Source organism: Oncorhynchus kisutch, linkage group LG7 (assembly GCF_002021735.2).
Source record: "Oncorhynchus kisutch isolate 150728-3 linkage group LG7, Okis_V2, whole genome shotgun sequence".
In the NCBI taxonomy this organism is placed as follows: Eukaryota; Metazoa; Chordata; class Actinopteri; order Salmoniformes; family Salmonidae; genus Oncorhynchus; species Oncorhynchus kisutch.
The window spans coordinates 15,389,570-15,405,646 of NC_034180.2; positions in this window are offsets into that span (position 1 = coordinate 15,389,570).

The following is a 16,077-nucleotide window of genomic DNA, read 5'->3' on the forward strand; positions in this document are numbered from 1 at the left end:
CTGTCAAATACTCCCAAAAACACTTCTGCGAACAGGCCATTCTAATCGACCTGGCCCGGGTATCCTGGAAGGAAATTGACCTCATCCCGTCAGTCGAGGATGCCTGGTCGTATTTTAGAAGTAATTTCCTCACCATCTTAAATAAGCATGCCCCTTTCAAAAAATGTAGAACTAAGAACAAATATAGCCCTTGGTTCACTCCAGACCTGACTGCCCTTGACCAGCACAAAAACATCCTGTGGCCTGCAATAGCATCGAATAGTCCCCGCGATATGCAACTGTTCAGGGAAGTCAGGAACCAATACACACAGTCAGTCAGGAAAGCAAAGGCTAGCTTTTTCAAACAGAAATTTGCATCCTGTAGCTCTAACTCCAAAAAGTTTTGGGACACTAAAGTCCATGGAGAATAAGAGCACCTCCTCCCAGCTGCCCACTGCACTGAGGCAAGGTAACACGGTCACCCCCGTAAATCCATGATAATCAAACATTTCAATAAGCATTTCTCTACGGCTGGCCATGCTTTCCTCCTGGCTACCCCAACTCCAGGCCAACAGCTCCGCATCCCCCGCAGCTACTTGCCTGAGCCTCCCCAGCTTCTCCTTCACCCAAATCCAGCAGATGTTCTGAAAGAGCTGCAAAACCTGGACCCGTACAAATCAGCTGGGCTAGACAATCTGGACCCTCTCCTTCTAAAATGATCTGCCGCCATTGTTGCAACCCCTATTACCAGTTTGTTCAACCTCTCTTTCGTATCGTCCGAGATCCCTAAAGTTTGGAAAGCTGCCACGGTCATCCCCATCTTTAAAGGTTGTGACACTCTAGATCCAAACTGTTATAGACCTGTATCCATCCTGCCCTGCCTTTCTAGTCTTCGAAAGCCAAGTTAATAAACAGATCACTGACCATGTCGAATCCCACCGTACCTTCTCCGCTGTGCAATTCGAGTCTGTTACGGATGCACCTCAGCTACGCTCAAGGTAATAAACAATATCATAACCGCCATCGATAAAAGACAGTACTGTGCAGCTGTCTTCATCGACCTGGCCAAGGCTTTCGACTCTGTCAATCACCACATTCTTATCAGCAGACTCAATAGCCTTGGATTCTCAAATGACTGCCTCGCCTGGTTCACCAACTACTTCGCAGACAGAGTTCAGTGGGGCAAACCGGAGGGCCTGTTGTCTGGACCTCTGGCAGTCTCTATGGCGGTACCATAGCATTCAATTCTCGGGCCGACTCTTCTCTGTATACATCAATGATGTCGCTCTTGCTGCTGGTGAGTCTCTGATCCACCTCTATGCAGACGACACCGTTTTCATTCTTCTGGCCCTTCTTTGGACACTGTTAACAACCCTCCAGACGAGATTCAATGCCATACAACTCTCCTTCCGTGACCAATTGCTCTTAAATACAAGTAAAACTGAATGCATGCTCTTCAACCGATCGCTGCCTGCATCTGCCCGCCCGTCCAACATCACTACTCTACTGTAAACTCTCCTTCCAGACTCACATCAAACATCTCCAATCCAAAATCAAATCTAGAATCGCAACAAAGCCTCCTTCACTCACGCCGCCAAACTTACCCTAGTAAAATTGACTATCCTACCGATCCTCGACTTCGTTTGGCAGCATGAGTGAAGGATGCTTTGTTGCGAAATAGGAAGCCAATTCTAGATTTAACTTTGGATTGGAGATGTTTGATGTGAGTCTGGAAGGAGTTTACAGTCTAACCAGACACCTAGTTATCCGTCATTGTCCACATATTCTAAGTCAGAACCGTCCAGAGTAGTGATGTTGGACGGGCGGGCAGATGCAGGCAGCGATCGGTTGAAGAGCATGCATTCAGTTTTACTTGTATTTAAGAGCAATTAGAGGTCACGGAAGGAGAGTTGTATGGCATTGAAGCTCGTCTGGAGGGTTGTTAACAGTGTCCAAAGAAGGGCCAGAAGAATGAAAATGGTGTCGTCTGCATAGAGGTGGATCAGAGACTCACCAGCAGCAAGAGCGACATCATTGATGTATACAGAGAAGAGTCGGTCCAAGAATTGAACCCTGTATATAAAGTAAAGGTAAAGGTAAAATAAAGGTGAAATAAAATAAGACAAGAAAACGTATAATTGTGTGTTATTAGTTTAAGCAGACTGTTTGTGTCTATTGTTGTGACCTAGATGAAGATCAGATAAAATTTGATGCCCAATTTATGCAGAAATACAGCTATTTCCAAAGGGTTCACATACTTTTTCTTGCCACTGTACCCACGTGGGTGATTGGAAGTTGAACTGAGGCCCACCCTCCAGTCCAGTTGGTGGTGGTAATGCCGCTTGAAGTTGGTTGCCAACCACCTTATAAAGTCCACAGAAGAAGACTGAACTAGGAGACATTACCAGAAACTAACTAGGTTTCCCCTTTTATCTGTGGATTAATTGTCAGAGTAGAGAACACACGATTTTGTATGACTGAAAATGGGTCAAAATTCTACAAAGATCCAGAAAAAAAGGACCTTGTGCATTTCAGGTAAAATAACAACCCAATGTTTATATCCCAGGACAAATGAGCTAGCAACATCAAGCTAACTAGCTCAATTTCCATACATTTTTCATGGGTTTCGACCTGTCCCCAAATTAGTATAGTTGATTCAGAGTTTATTTTGATATTTCAATCTGCGTGTCCTAATTGCTTCTGGTGTGGATGGACAAAATCAACATGAGCATGCAGACGCGCGCGCGTGTCCAGTCTAGTCAGAATGTTATACAGACGTGCACACACCAAGGGCTAAAATGACTGACGCACCTCCTAACCCGTTCTTCAGGAGAAGCCAATATAATGCAAATACTTGGCCTATATTTTCCCTTTCCGACAAAAGCCCCTCCAACGCTAAACCACTCCAGAGTTCATAAACACTTGACTGACATGCCAAAGAGAGAGAGAGAGAGAATTTTTTTTTATGGATTTCTCCAGTTTAACAAGATAACTCTTCCTGAGCAGATCTGAATGTGGGAGGACAGGAGATAGAGTATGGAGTCAGAGGGGCATATTTAATAACCCAGTCAGTATAGAATCAGCCTGGTGAATGGTTATTTATGACTGGGTCCTGGTCCATCAAACCCAGACAGAGTACAATGCTGTCTACTGTATCTGGTCAGATATTCATCTTCTCCACTCCTCACTGGTCCCCCCTCTCTCATAACCATAATGGAGACGGGTCTGATCCAGAACATCCCACACATATACACACACAGGCAAGCATGCACGCACACACACACCACAGTGGAAATCCAGTCTGGTCCTCCATCTTGCCTTCTTTCTTGGGTAAAACTTTTCTCCAGACACGGTTTGTCTGCCTGGGTCGAATGCTCTATAGGTCTGGAGAAGTCAATGCAGACTACAGGAATAAGCTAATGGAGGTTGAATACATTAGTCATTGGCATTGCCTTTATAGGTCATAAGTGTACCTTTCTGTCTTGTCTCTGATGAATCATTTGAAACTCACAAGTGAAAGTCTACTGACATAAGGATTCAAATATTAAAATAGCTGAAAACGGACACATGCAGTGAACTTCCTCTCTCTCCTCAACACTTCTACATAAAAAAGAGTAGTCAGAAAATGAGGAAATCATGTATGAAACAATTTAGCTAAGTTGACTTGGAAGAATATCGGTTTTGTACTACCCAGCAGAAAACTGACATTTAAAAAAAAGGCAGTTTAGTCACTGCATTCTCCACGGCTGAGTTTCCTGTATCTGTGAGTCTGCTGTGGAAATTGAATACACTCCGGAAAAAAACTAAGTCTCAGGGTACCTTAGGAAACCACAACACAGTTTTGGAAAGAAATAAGACAATTAAGTCGGTCACTGCCATCCACCGGAATGGTAGAAAAGTCGGAAGCCGGATGGAAGGAAGGGTAAGTCCTGTTGGACATAATGCCATTAGGGGTCTAATTACATAGAAAACAGAGTGAGCAGTGTGAGTGTGGGACTTCACTATGCCCTGGGTAGGAAAGGAGAAAGGGAGGAAGAGGAGGGGGGAAAAAGAAGACAAAAGGAAAGAGAGGGGGCATGGAGAGTGAGACAAAATAAATAAAAAGAAAGCAAGAGTGGGAGAGAAAGGGAGAGATAGAGGCTAAGAGGCTAGGCTAATCTGCTTTCCATTACATATCATCTCCCAGGTCAATATCCAACTCAATCATGCAAGCCTCCATTCATCAACACAATGGAACTCACAATGAGCCTGAAACCCTGCCATAAGTACATCAATGGGGGAGTGTGTGTTAATATCTATGTGCAGGGTAATAAGTGTGTGTGTGCAGGCTTGGGAACGGAGTGCATTTTGAGGAGTGTATGTACAGTGCCTTCGGAAAGTATTCAGACCCCTTGACTTTTTCCATGTTACAACCTTATTCTAAAATTTATAAAATAGTTAATTTCCCTTCATCAATCTACACACAATAACCCATGATGACAAAGCAAAAACAGGTTTTTGCAAATATATTACAAATAAAAAACTGAAATATCACATTTACGGAAGTATTCAGACCTTTTACTCAATACTTTGTTGCAATACCTTTGCAGCGATTACAGCATTGAGTCTTCTTTCTTGGGTATGACGCTACAAGCTTGGCACACTTCTATTTGGGGAGTTTGTCCCATTGTTCTCTGCAGATCCTCTCAAGCTCTGTCAGTTTGGTCGGGCGGCCAGCTCTAGGAAGAGTCTTGGTGGTTCCAATACTCCTCCATTTAAGAATGACGGAGGCCACTGTGTTCTTGGGGACCTTCAATGCTACAGAAATATTTTGGTACCCTTCCCCAAATATGTGCCTTGACACGATTCTTTCGACCTCATGGCCTGGTTTTTGCTCTGGCATGCCCTGTCAACTGTGAGACCTTATATAGACAGGTATGTGCCTTTCCAAATCATGTCCAACAATTGAATTGATCACAGATGGTCTCCAATTAAGTTGTAAAAACATCTCAAGGATGATCAATGGAAACAGGGTGCATCTGAGCTCAATTTCGAGTCTCATAGCAAAGGGTCAGAATACCTATGTAAATTTCTGTTAAAGTTCTGTTCTTCATTTTTAATAAATATGCTCCAAAAATTTTAACTGTTTTTCCTTTGTGATTTGGGGGTATTGTGTGTAGAACAAGGCTGTAACATAATAAAATGTGGAAAAAGTCAACGGGTCTGAATAATTTCTGAAGGCACTGTATGGGTGGATGTGTGTGTGTGTAGTGTGCAAGTCGGCCATGTTTCCATCTACGTATCATTCCAGTTCTTCAGTGAAGGACACTTGGCTAACCACAACATGTTTTCAGGTATGGTATGACTGTTCTCTTCAATTAGAGAAGGTTCCTCCTTTACACCAGTGTTTTATGTCACTATCAGAGCGGTATCAACAATCAGAGTTTTCTTTCCAGGATCCTGCTTTCCTGCTTTTCTTTTTGGCTGTAGCTCACACACTCCATGCCATTGACAAGGTGAGGTGGGGAGGTAGAAGGAAACAAAGAAAGAATGAATGAAAGAAAAAGAGAGAAACAGGAGTGTAGTATAAATAGAGTCCTTTTGGTGTGGGAGCGGAGGGATTTCCTCCACCCCTAAAAAATGGGAACACCAGGGAGAGTCAATGACATCATAGCCTTAGCGGTGGGTAGCCAAGCAGTTAAGAGTGTTGGGCCAGTAACTGAAAGGTTGCTGGTTTGAGAAAAACGTGGCAATATTACTGTTATTAATTATAAGGTTTTTGCCGAGCTCTTATTCGCACAATTTTACATCTAACTAAGATGTTGGGTGCTATATTTCTTAAGTAAAAAAAATGCCATGAAAACTAGTCGTCCAACTGTTTTGACTGGGAAGCATAAGGCAAACTTAAGTCTCACTGGATAAGAGCGTCTGCTAAATGACCAAAATGTTTTTAAAAAGAAGACCGAGAGAAGAACCTTCAGCTACGAGGCCTTGGCAGCATTCAGTCATCTAAGTTCACATGGGGGAGCTGACCAGGGCAAACAACATGGCTGAGGTGTTACAATATTCACTGCTCCGTCTACAGCATCCAACAAAGGAAGCTTGATAAACACAGGCCAAGGGTCTCTGGGTCTGTAAATCACCTCTGTGTGTGTGTGTGTCTGGCATCTGGCAGTCCTATTAACCTTGACGCCTCAGCAGCTCGGTCCTCCTTGGGTTATGAGACCCACAAAACGGATACAGCAACATAACTTTGACTGTGTGCCATGTCAACATCTGCTAGAAGCTAGTGAACGGCAGCTGGAGGGTCTACCCTAGCATGACCTGTGATATGATTATGTTGTAATTGATGTCACATGGCCGAGCGGAACCAATCAATAATGCCTCTCGTTATAAACAGGAAGTGTTACGTTGTACACCGTATCCTGCCGGCAGTGTTCTACCAGATAAAACCTGGCTCAAAAACAGCATTATCTGGGTTTTATTCAAAATCACATTGCAGTCTTCCTCCCTACCCTGAAGGAACACAATACAGAGGAAACACACTTTGAGATCTCTTTTCTTGTTGTTAGGGCATCCTCCCCCCCTTTCTCCTCCTCTTTTTAACCCAAGGAAATTTTGGTTCAGGGCTGTTTCAGTGCCCGATGGAGTTCTGGGGAGTACGAACTGACCTGGATGTCTGTTCCCAGTGGTGTTGCCTCCCCACACTCCTGTCATCGTCAGGAAGGTCACCAAGGTTACCGCTCTGCAGAGAAGAATGTTGTGCATGTTTTACGTCGCAGCAGCCATTGCTTCCAGAGTCCCCCTGGCAGGCAGCAGGAAGATCAATTTGTATTTTAGATCATAATGAATAAGATTATATGCACAGGGAGGTCCGGATCCTAGATCAGCACTCCAACTCCGAGCCACTGAATATGGGCCCAGAAAAATGAATAACACAATTCCAAATACCATCTATTGTTTACTGTATGACTTCTCAAAGACATTCCCAGCCCATTGAGAGAGCAATATGACAGTTATGATAAAGTTAATATTCACTTTACATATACATCATTTGTTAAATTTGTCATTTAGCAGACACTTATGCAGAGCGATTTACAGTTAGTGCATGAATCTTCAGCCTGGTCTCATAGACTAGACATAACATAGTAAAAGTAAATCCGGGACACTCAAATTAGTATGATATGTTATGTTTGGTATGGTTACATAAGACAGATGGTTACTTAAGGCAAAACCGAAAGTAGGGTTGTTGGCCAGAGTGGATAGGTAGGCATATAACCCAAATGTCTAGCAACCCAAAGGTTGGGAGTTCGAATCTCATCACGGACAACTTTAGAATTTTTGCTAATTAGCAACTTTAACTACTTTTTTGCTACTTTGCAACTACTTAGTATCCCTTCCCCAAATAATAGCCTTAACCCCTTTTAGCTAACCCTTCAAATTGGAACTGACAGCATTTGAACTACTTTGCAGATATGAAAGAAACAATGATATATCTGTAACAAATATACAATCCCAGTTTATGCTACGAAACCAACTTTATAAAGAGGTTTTAAAAGTAGGTTAAATTTGACTCAATATTCCATGGCGTACACTAAGACATTGTTGGCAGAACGGACGGATGCAGTTCAATGCATGATTAATATAATTCACCAATACATTTCTTGGTAGTACAAAAAATATTTTTTATCAGGTTGTAAATCATAGCTGGCCTGGTACATTGTCTGCTGCCTCCATTCAGGATGCACTGTTTCAGTTTCAATGACTCAATATTTTAGAAAAAAAAATTGACGAATGTAACCAGGGCTGGGGATGTCAATTCAATCCAACTAGCAAGGGCATTGATCACAAGTCAGTCATAACTTGGCTAATATCTTAGCGCATATAATTAAGTAGCAAGCTAAAAACACAGAGCCTAACGTTAGCTAAATAGCTAGCTGCTACGAAGACATCATGTCATTGGATGAGTGGTTGAGTGACTGACTTTTTCCCTCATAAATTTTCAGTGGCTACACAGCTAGAGATGCACGTGCTATTTGGGAAGCTAGCAAGAAATGTGAAACACTAGTTATACGGAACGACTGTTATTCAGTTAGCATATCGCTTGCATTCGCAAATTCACTCTAGCTAGCTGTCTACTCTGATTTCAGAGCACTCTTGTCTGAGTGTGCCAGAACGCAGAATAACTGATGAATTTACAAACGCACAACACCAACTGAATATGACCGGTGTCAGTAAACAGGCATTAAAAATAAGTTAGTCACGAATGCTATATACAACATGTTAACAGCCTAACCAGCTCTGTTAGGGTGAGTAAAATGGTCAGTGATGTGTTCTCTCATGTGTCTGGACATAGCTGGCTAGCCAACTTCACCCAGTTAGCTTGGGTGCTTGGTTGGGACAACGCATGCATTGGCAGGCAAGCTGCAGAAGGACGAGTAGGCTAATTCCCCATCATTTATCAGTGCAATTTTGACAACCAACTAGCTATAAACATTTGAGAGGGTTTATTTAATGTTTCTTTGTTAGATTTTAGCTCATTTTGCTCTGGCTAGCATTAGTTGTTGATGTGCATATAGGGAAAGATAGCCTACCTTATGGTTGTTTGATCAATAGGACTGTAAATCCTCCAAATGTAAGAAGACTCCTGTGGTATTTAGCTGAATATTTGCAGAAATCCATTCAAGTGTATTTTTTTGCTTTTGCAGAATGTGTTCTAATGATCTAAAGTTGCTCTGTTGCAACTTCCTGTAAACACACAGTCTAGTTCAAAGTGAATTATGGTAGGCCTTTGTGGTAAATGGCTTGTTTGTCTATAGGCCTACTGCTCCTCTGATTGGGGTAGACCCTGTTTTATTAGGTTTTATTTACTGCAGTGTCTATTAATTGTCCAAACGCAGGCCACTCTCTCGCTCTATATTGCCTTGTGCCTTAGTACACAAAATTCAAAGAATTTAGGAAAATGACCATGCTCACTTGTCAGAAAATACAAAAAAAATCCTGTCATATTCTTCCTGGGGGTATATGAACAGAATTAAATAAGATTTCATGTTGCTATAATACTTTCAGTTCCACTTTAAACAAACTCCTAAACTTAACCCCTAATCCCTAGCCTAGCTAACATTGGCCAGCTAGCTAACGTTAGCCACCTAGCTAGAATTCGTAACATCATACGTTTTTCAAATTCATAAGATTTTGTAAATTGTTAACATTCTCCATTTTGAAAATGTGGAACATATAATACAAATTGTAATTTGTAACATATATGAAATGGGTGATGGACATCCACAAATTAATATATATCATACAAAACATATCATACATATGAGTATCCAGTACCTCGGATTTCCGTAGAGAATAATAAGAAATGCTCTGAGACCAGGTTGGAATCATTGGATTGCTAGGTGAGACAACCACATATCACAGACATAGTAAGTACATGTTTCCCTCTATCAGCAAAGTCATTGCTAGTACAAAAATACAAGTACAAATTCAAGAAAGTCAAGGGTGTTACTTTAAACGCTCTCTCTGGTCCCTCTATGTCATGGCTGTGGGAGGTGAGAGAGTGTGTAGAAGTGTAATCACATGATATAGAGATTGAACCCCGTCTTGGCCTGACCTCATGGGTCAGGTTGGAGATTTCATGGTCGATAACTCAGCAAGTACAGTTAAAAATCCTATATAGGATTTTTAACTATGTACGGGATTCTCCAAAACTTTGGCGATCTGTTGTCCCCTGCACTATCGAAAGACAAGTCAAAAGACAAGTCAAAGTCCAACTAGAGTTAAGCTGTTACTTTCCCCATTTTCTTTCAAATATGAGGAAACTCCCTGCAAAACAGCTGTGAAGAAATACCCTGGTTTTATCAAACGGCTCTCTGCTGTTTCAAGTGCATGTCCCGGCCAGCGTGGCGGTCCCGTCTGTTTGGATAGCGCTGAGTGTTTCCTGGTTGTGATTGGGACCAAACGGCTCAGGGTGAGAAACAGCAGCCATGGAAGGAGGAGGAGGGGATATGAGGGGAATGGGGGGGGAGAAGTGTGGAGATGACTGAGGCCTCTGGGGGTTTGGCAGGAGTAAGGGGGGGAGGCAGGTCCATCATCACTCTCAGAGCATCTAAATGGGTCACAATGTGTTTCTGTAGTACCTTATTTGAACAGTACCTACATAAAAATGACCTTATAACACATGTATAAGCCACGCACAATCCTTGCATAAAGAGTTCTAGGTTGCTCAAGCAAACCTCCAACTAGACTGAAAAAGCAGTTAGTGGGGGAAGGGAGGGAGCAGTGTAGAGTTTATACTTTTGCATATTTTATCAGATTTTCAACCAACACCTAATATTTGATCACTCAGGTTACCTTTAATAACACAAGAATGACACTCTTATTTATTTAATAAACAAAGTTATGCAACACCCAATGCCCCTGTGTGAAAAGGTAATTGCCCTCTTACACTCAATAGCTGGTTGTGCCACCTGCAGTTGCAATGACTCCAACCCAACACTCCCTGCAGTTGATGATCAGTCTCTCACATCGCTGTGGAGGAATTTTGGCCCTCTCTTCCTTGCAGAACTGCTTTAACTCAGCGACATTTGTGGGATTTTAAGCATGAACTGCTCATCTCAAGTCCTGACAAAATATCTCAATTGGGATTAGATCTGGACTTTAACAAAACTTAACTCAAGTAAGGCCATTCCAAAACTTAAAATACAAAAAGTTATACTTTTAAATAATCTGTCCATAGAACATTCTTCCAAGAGTCTTGATGATCATCCAGGTGCTTCTTGGCAAACTTGAGGCAAATTTTTGGACAACATGTGTCCCATTATGCCTGGCGAAAACCAAAGATTGCATTCCACAGTAAGAACCTCATACCAACGGTCCAGCATGGTGGTTTGGGGATGCTATGCTGTCTCAGGACCTGGACGACTTGTAATAGAAGGAACCATGAATTCCGCTTTGTATCAGAGAATTCTGCAGAAAACTGTCAGGCCATCCGTCTGTGAGCTGAAGCTACATGAAAATGGCTAAAAAGCAACACATTTGAAGTTTTAGAATAGCCTAGTCAAAGTCCAGACCTAATCCCAAATGAGATGTTGTGGCAGGACTTGAAACGAGCAGTTCATGGGAGTCCCATAGGGCGGAGCACAATTGGCCCAGCGTCATCCGGGTTCGGGTTTGGCCGGGGTAGGCCGTCATTGTAAATAAGTATGGTGTTCTTTTAACTGACTTGCATAGTTAAATAAAGGTTTAAAAATCAATTGTTTTAAATAAATTAAGTTGGGCAAATACTTTTTCACGGCACTGTACTTTCAGCAATTATATAAACATATGTTTTATAGAGCATCTACACCCATGATGAAAACAATTATATATGGTTTTCTCATCTGCCCATACATGAGCATTGAGGTCAAACAAACCCTGGATGCACTAGATCAGTCCAACAGGCCTGTCGTCAACAAAGCAAAGCCATTGTTTGGCTTGGCCAGTGTTTTTCCCTTGGATTTACCCTGAACAGCTCAGCAGCGAGGGGGAAAAGAAAGCATCGTCTTTGCCAGAGAGGGTTATAGGCATAATTACTGTTGGATTGAAATACAAGTGATGATGGAAAATGTATCACGAGCTGAGAATCTCAACATGGACACATTAAGAGCCATTCAATCCTGAGCATCTGTTAACGAAGCCACTTTTCTGAGTCATGATATTCCATGTGTTGTATTAACGAGGATATGCAGTGGCAAGCTTGTAGATAACGCCACATTCATTAGTCAGGACATGAAAAGAAGTGCAGTGAAACAACAAAGAAATGCTTCTTAAAAAGAGTTCTGTTTTAGATTCAAAACAATCTGGAAATATACTCTTAATTAAACTGTTGTTTACTGCGCTTCATGGTTTGACCTTATACATTTCAGATAAAGCACAGTACTGTAGAAAGATTAGGCATACACGTGCTTTGTGGCTTTACTATGCCTCACCACCAGTTAGCAAACATATGCAATTAAAAGCTCAGCCATAGCCTTCTATCCCAGACAAACAACCAACACCATATGGTATCCTAGAGAGGAGAGACTTTCACCATCTACTCCTTATGACAGTCTAAAGTAGAGTAGAGGTCAAGTCTCTGGGCTGTGTAAATATACCCCTGGCTTTGCCCCTTGAAAGGGCTTTATTAGGGTCTCCCCTTAGCGAGTCTGGTGTGTCCCAAATGGCACCCTATTCTCTATATAGTGCACTACTTTTGATCAGTGACCTTCGGGCTCTGTTCAAAAGTAAACTAGGGTGCCATTTGGGATGCAGACACGGAGTCTCTTTGATGGACTTGTGCCAGAGTTTGTCTATCAACCCAGAAATCCCTCTGTTGCCCCAGCTGCTGGAATCTCATTATACTGAATTCCTTGCTTTTTTTGTTTAGCACTTTACCCCACATGGGGGAAGTGCATTAAGGTCAGTAACATTATTAGCCCGGGATGAGGAAGGTCACCGTGTGACCTCACAGTGGCACGGCCCCCCACGGTGTGTGACAATATGATGCGTAAATTGATGCGTTGAGGTCGAAATGAAAAGGACCTAACGTCACAGGTCTATGAGCTGAATATACCTGAGATGGTCAAGGAACCCAAATCATCTGCAAAGGGTTGTCTGTGTCGTCTCTGCTGTTCTCAGATGATGAAAGACAACTGACCAATATATCTCTGGGGAATTTCGTCTACACTTTTAGTGAAATGTATGCCGTGAGGCATAGAGACAGAGTTACGAATTCCAACACCTCTAAAGTATAATCAGCATTTCTGCATATCACGACCACAAGACAACACCCCCTGGGAAACTAGAGCGAAGGAGAAATAACATGCAACCAGTGAAGGCTGCTGAGAGGAGGACGGCTCATAATAATGGCTGGAATTAAGTCAATGGAATGGTATCAAATATGTGGCTTCCATGTGGTTGATACCAATCTACTGACTCCATTCCAGCCAATATTATGAGCCGTCCTCCTCTCAGCAACCTCCACTGGTTGCAGCTACCTCCACCTAGCATGATACTGTACCTCACTTTCACCACCATGTTAAAGAGGAGATAAACATAGGTTCCAGGATAATCAGAATTCCATTCATACTGAGACATATGACACAGGCTAAACAGTCCACATAAACCGAAGTTAAGTGGAAATATTGGCAATGGATCGGATGTTACGAAAGCAGAACACTGGCTTGAATATAACCGATTGACACGCTCTCAATGCCACTAGTCACAGAAATCTTGTCTCAGAGCATTTTATATTACTCTGTACATAAACTCGAGACACTCCATTTAGTATGATATGTTAATGTTTTGTATGGTATGTATTCATTTGTGGATGTCCATCATCTATTTCGTATATGTTAAGAATTGTAATTCGTATGATGTTACGAATGTTAAATGTATATGTTGCAAATTCCAATTTGTTGTGGCTAACGTTAGCTAGGTGGATAACATTCACTGGGCTAAGGGAAGGGTTAGCTAAAATGGTTAAGGTCAGTGGTGTAAATTACTTAAGGAAAAATAAGTATTACTGAAATAGTTTTTTTGGGGTATCTGTACTTCATTATTTATATTTTTTACAACTTGTACTTTTAATTCAATACATTCCTAAAGAAAACATTTTCTTTGACACCCAAAAGTACAATTTCAATGCTTATAGCAGTATAGGAAAATGGTCCAATTCATGCACTCATTAAAATAATGTCCCTAGTCATCCCTACTGCCTCTGATCTGGCAGACTCACTAAACACAAATGCTTAGTTTCTAAATGACGTCTGAGTGTTGGTGTGTGCCCCTGGCTGTCAAAATGTTAATTTTTGAAAGGAAATCATGCCGTCTGGTTTGCTTAATATAAGTGCATTTAAAACCAGATCGTTTTAGACTTTTTCTCAAGTAGTTTTTTTACTTTCTATTTTACTTGAGTGATTTTATATTAAGGTTTCTATTAAGGTACTTTTTCCACTTCTGGTTAAGGTTACATGCAAAGTATTTGCAAAGTTGCTAATTAGATACAATGCTAACGTTGTCCGGGATGAGATTCTAACATGCAACCTTGGGTTGCTAGACATTTGCGTAATACGCCCGACCAAACACCCTCTTTTCATTTTTGCCATAAGTAACCTTCTGTCTTATGTTATGTTCTGTCCCAAATTTACATTTACTATATGTTACATCTAGTCTGAGACCAGGCTGGTCAAAGAACCATCTCCTCGATGAGCTAAGAGGTTGGAGCTCACTGCTCATATCCAGATTGTATCACATTCGGCCGTGATTGGGAGTCCCATAGAGCGGCGCACAATTGGCCCAGCGTTGTCCGGGTTTGGCCCGTGGTAGGCCATTATTGTAAATAAGAATTTGTTCTTAACCGACTTGCCTAGTTAAATAAATATCTAGGCCAAAGTAGAGCCACAGAAAATGCTGGTAAAACATATCTGTTCCCCCCCTGCCAAAACACATTTCCTCAATGATTCAAAAGCCATTGGTAGCACTAGTGTAAAGGAAGCAGACAAACACAGTAAAATGTTGAAATAAAAATAATGTAAGAGTTTAGCCTTTCAAAGTCTCCATGCTTGACATCCACTGGTCAGTCAACCATGAATTACTGCACACATCAGCTTACACTGAGCAGCTTTAGCCCCATGATCACTGCAGTCTCACAATGCAGGATTAGTTCTCCACATCGGAGTAAGAATTTACACTGGTTACCACTTCAAAACAAAGTAGAAATACTAAAAACTCTTCGTTTCTATAGAAATTAAATCTGATTCATTATTTCATTTGGTATTTCTAATTCTGTAGCCATTGCACTCAAGGTAGAGGTTTATTTTAGTTGCCACAGATCTCCCTGGAGAAGTGGTAATTGTTATTGAGTGGAGGGAGAGTTGTTTTTGTTCTGCCCAGTAAGCTGGTGCCATTTTGTATTTTGCTTGGTACATGTATGTTTTGTTGTTTATATGTTAAAAAAGAAGCACAGGAATGTCTTGTACATATTTGAAGAAAGAAATTAATCAATGTCCACCCAGTGAGCAAAGACGTTAGATTAATTTTCATTTGTGAATCAAAGTTGAAAACATGTCATTTACGGACGTTGTAAATATGTATTTTTTTGGTCATTGATTCTATGGCCAAATTTCATCTGTACATACAGTACATTCTCAATGAAGCATTATGTCACAATATTTTTTTATCCATTTAATATAGGAAAGCGGAGCCAACTCAAGATCGCAACATAAAATATTTATTGCTCCCATCTGTTACATGCACTAATTAGTGATGGGTCGTTTGCAAACGAACGTCTCTTTTTGGTGAACGCCGGGAACCGAATCGCTTCGGTGAAAGAGCTCCCTGATTTGCATACTGCTACTACTGCTTTTTGAGCTCAAAACAATGATTATCTGCAGATAAGTTACAATTATTTTGCTAAAGTGTGTGAAAACTCTGCATAAACAATAAATAGTGGAGAGATTGTTGCAGTGAGTTAAAAAATAAACGTACTTTTTTTATTCAGGTGATCTGATAATTTGGCCAGGTAAAAATCTATTTGAATGCACATTTCACAATCTTACATGATAGACTGCTTTTTGGGCGAGTTTGGAGGTGAGGTGAGTTTGGAAAATCTGAAAGTATGCATCTTAGAAATAGTTCTCGCATGTAAACTTTATATGTCCGAGCTCAGAGTCAAATTGGGCTTCCCAAAAATAATATGCTCAATGTGATAAATAAATTGCCGATTCTTGCCATTTTTCAAAGTCCTGATACAGCAGTAGCAGGCTCGCTTCCTCTCCCGCCTCGATTTTAACCACACCACTTTCAAGTCCCACTTTGTAGCAGTTTTACCAAGCTCTATGCGCCAGTAATTCGAGCCTGGGTACCATGTTAAATCTGAACCACATATGGGCCACAGACCGGATTTGAACCAAACATATAATTGGTTCAGATTTGGTTCGGACCAGATCAAATCAAGGCCAGTCAGAGAAGAAGTGTCATCATCCTCATCCCAGTTTTTCTCCATGTGGGGCAGTGAGGTTTCCATAGAGATTTCCACAGCTCCAAACCTTAAAAATGTGAAAAACATGGGCCGTCCACTACAAAACAGATTTG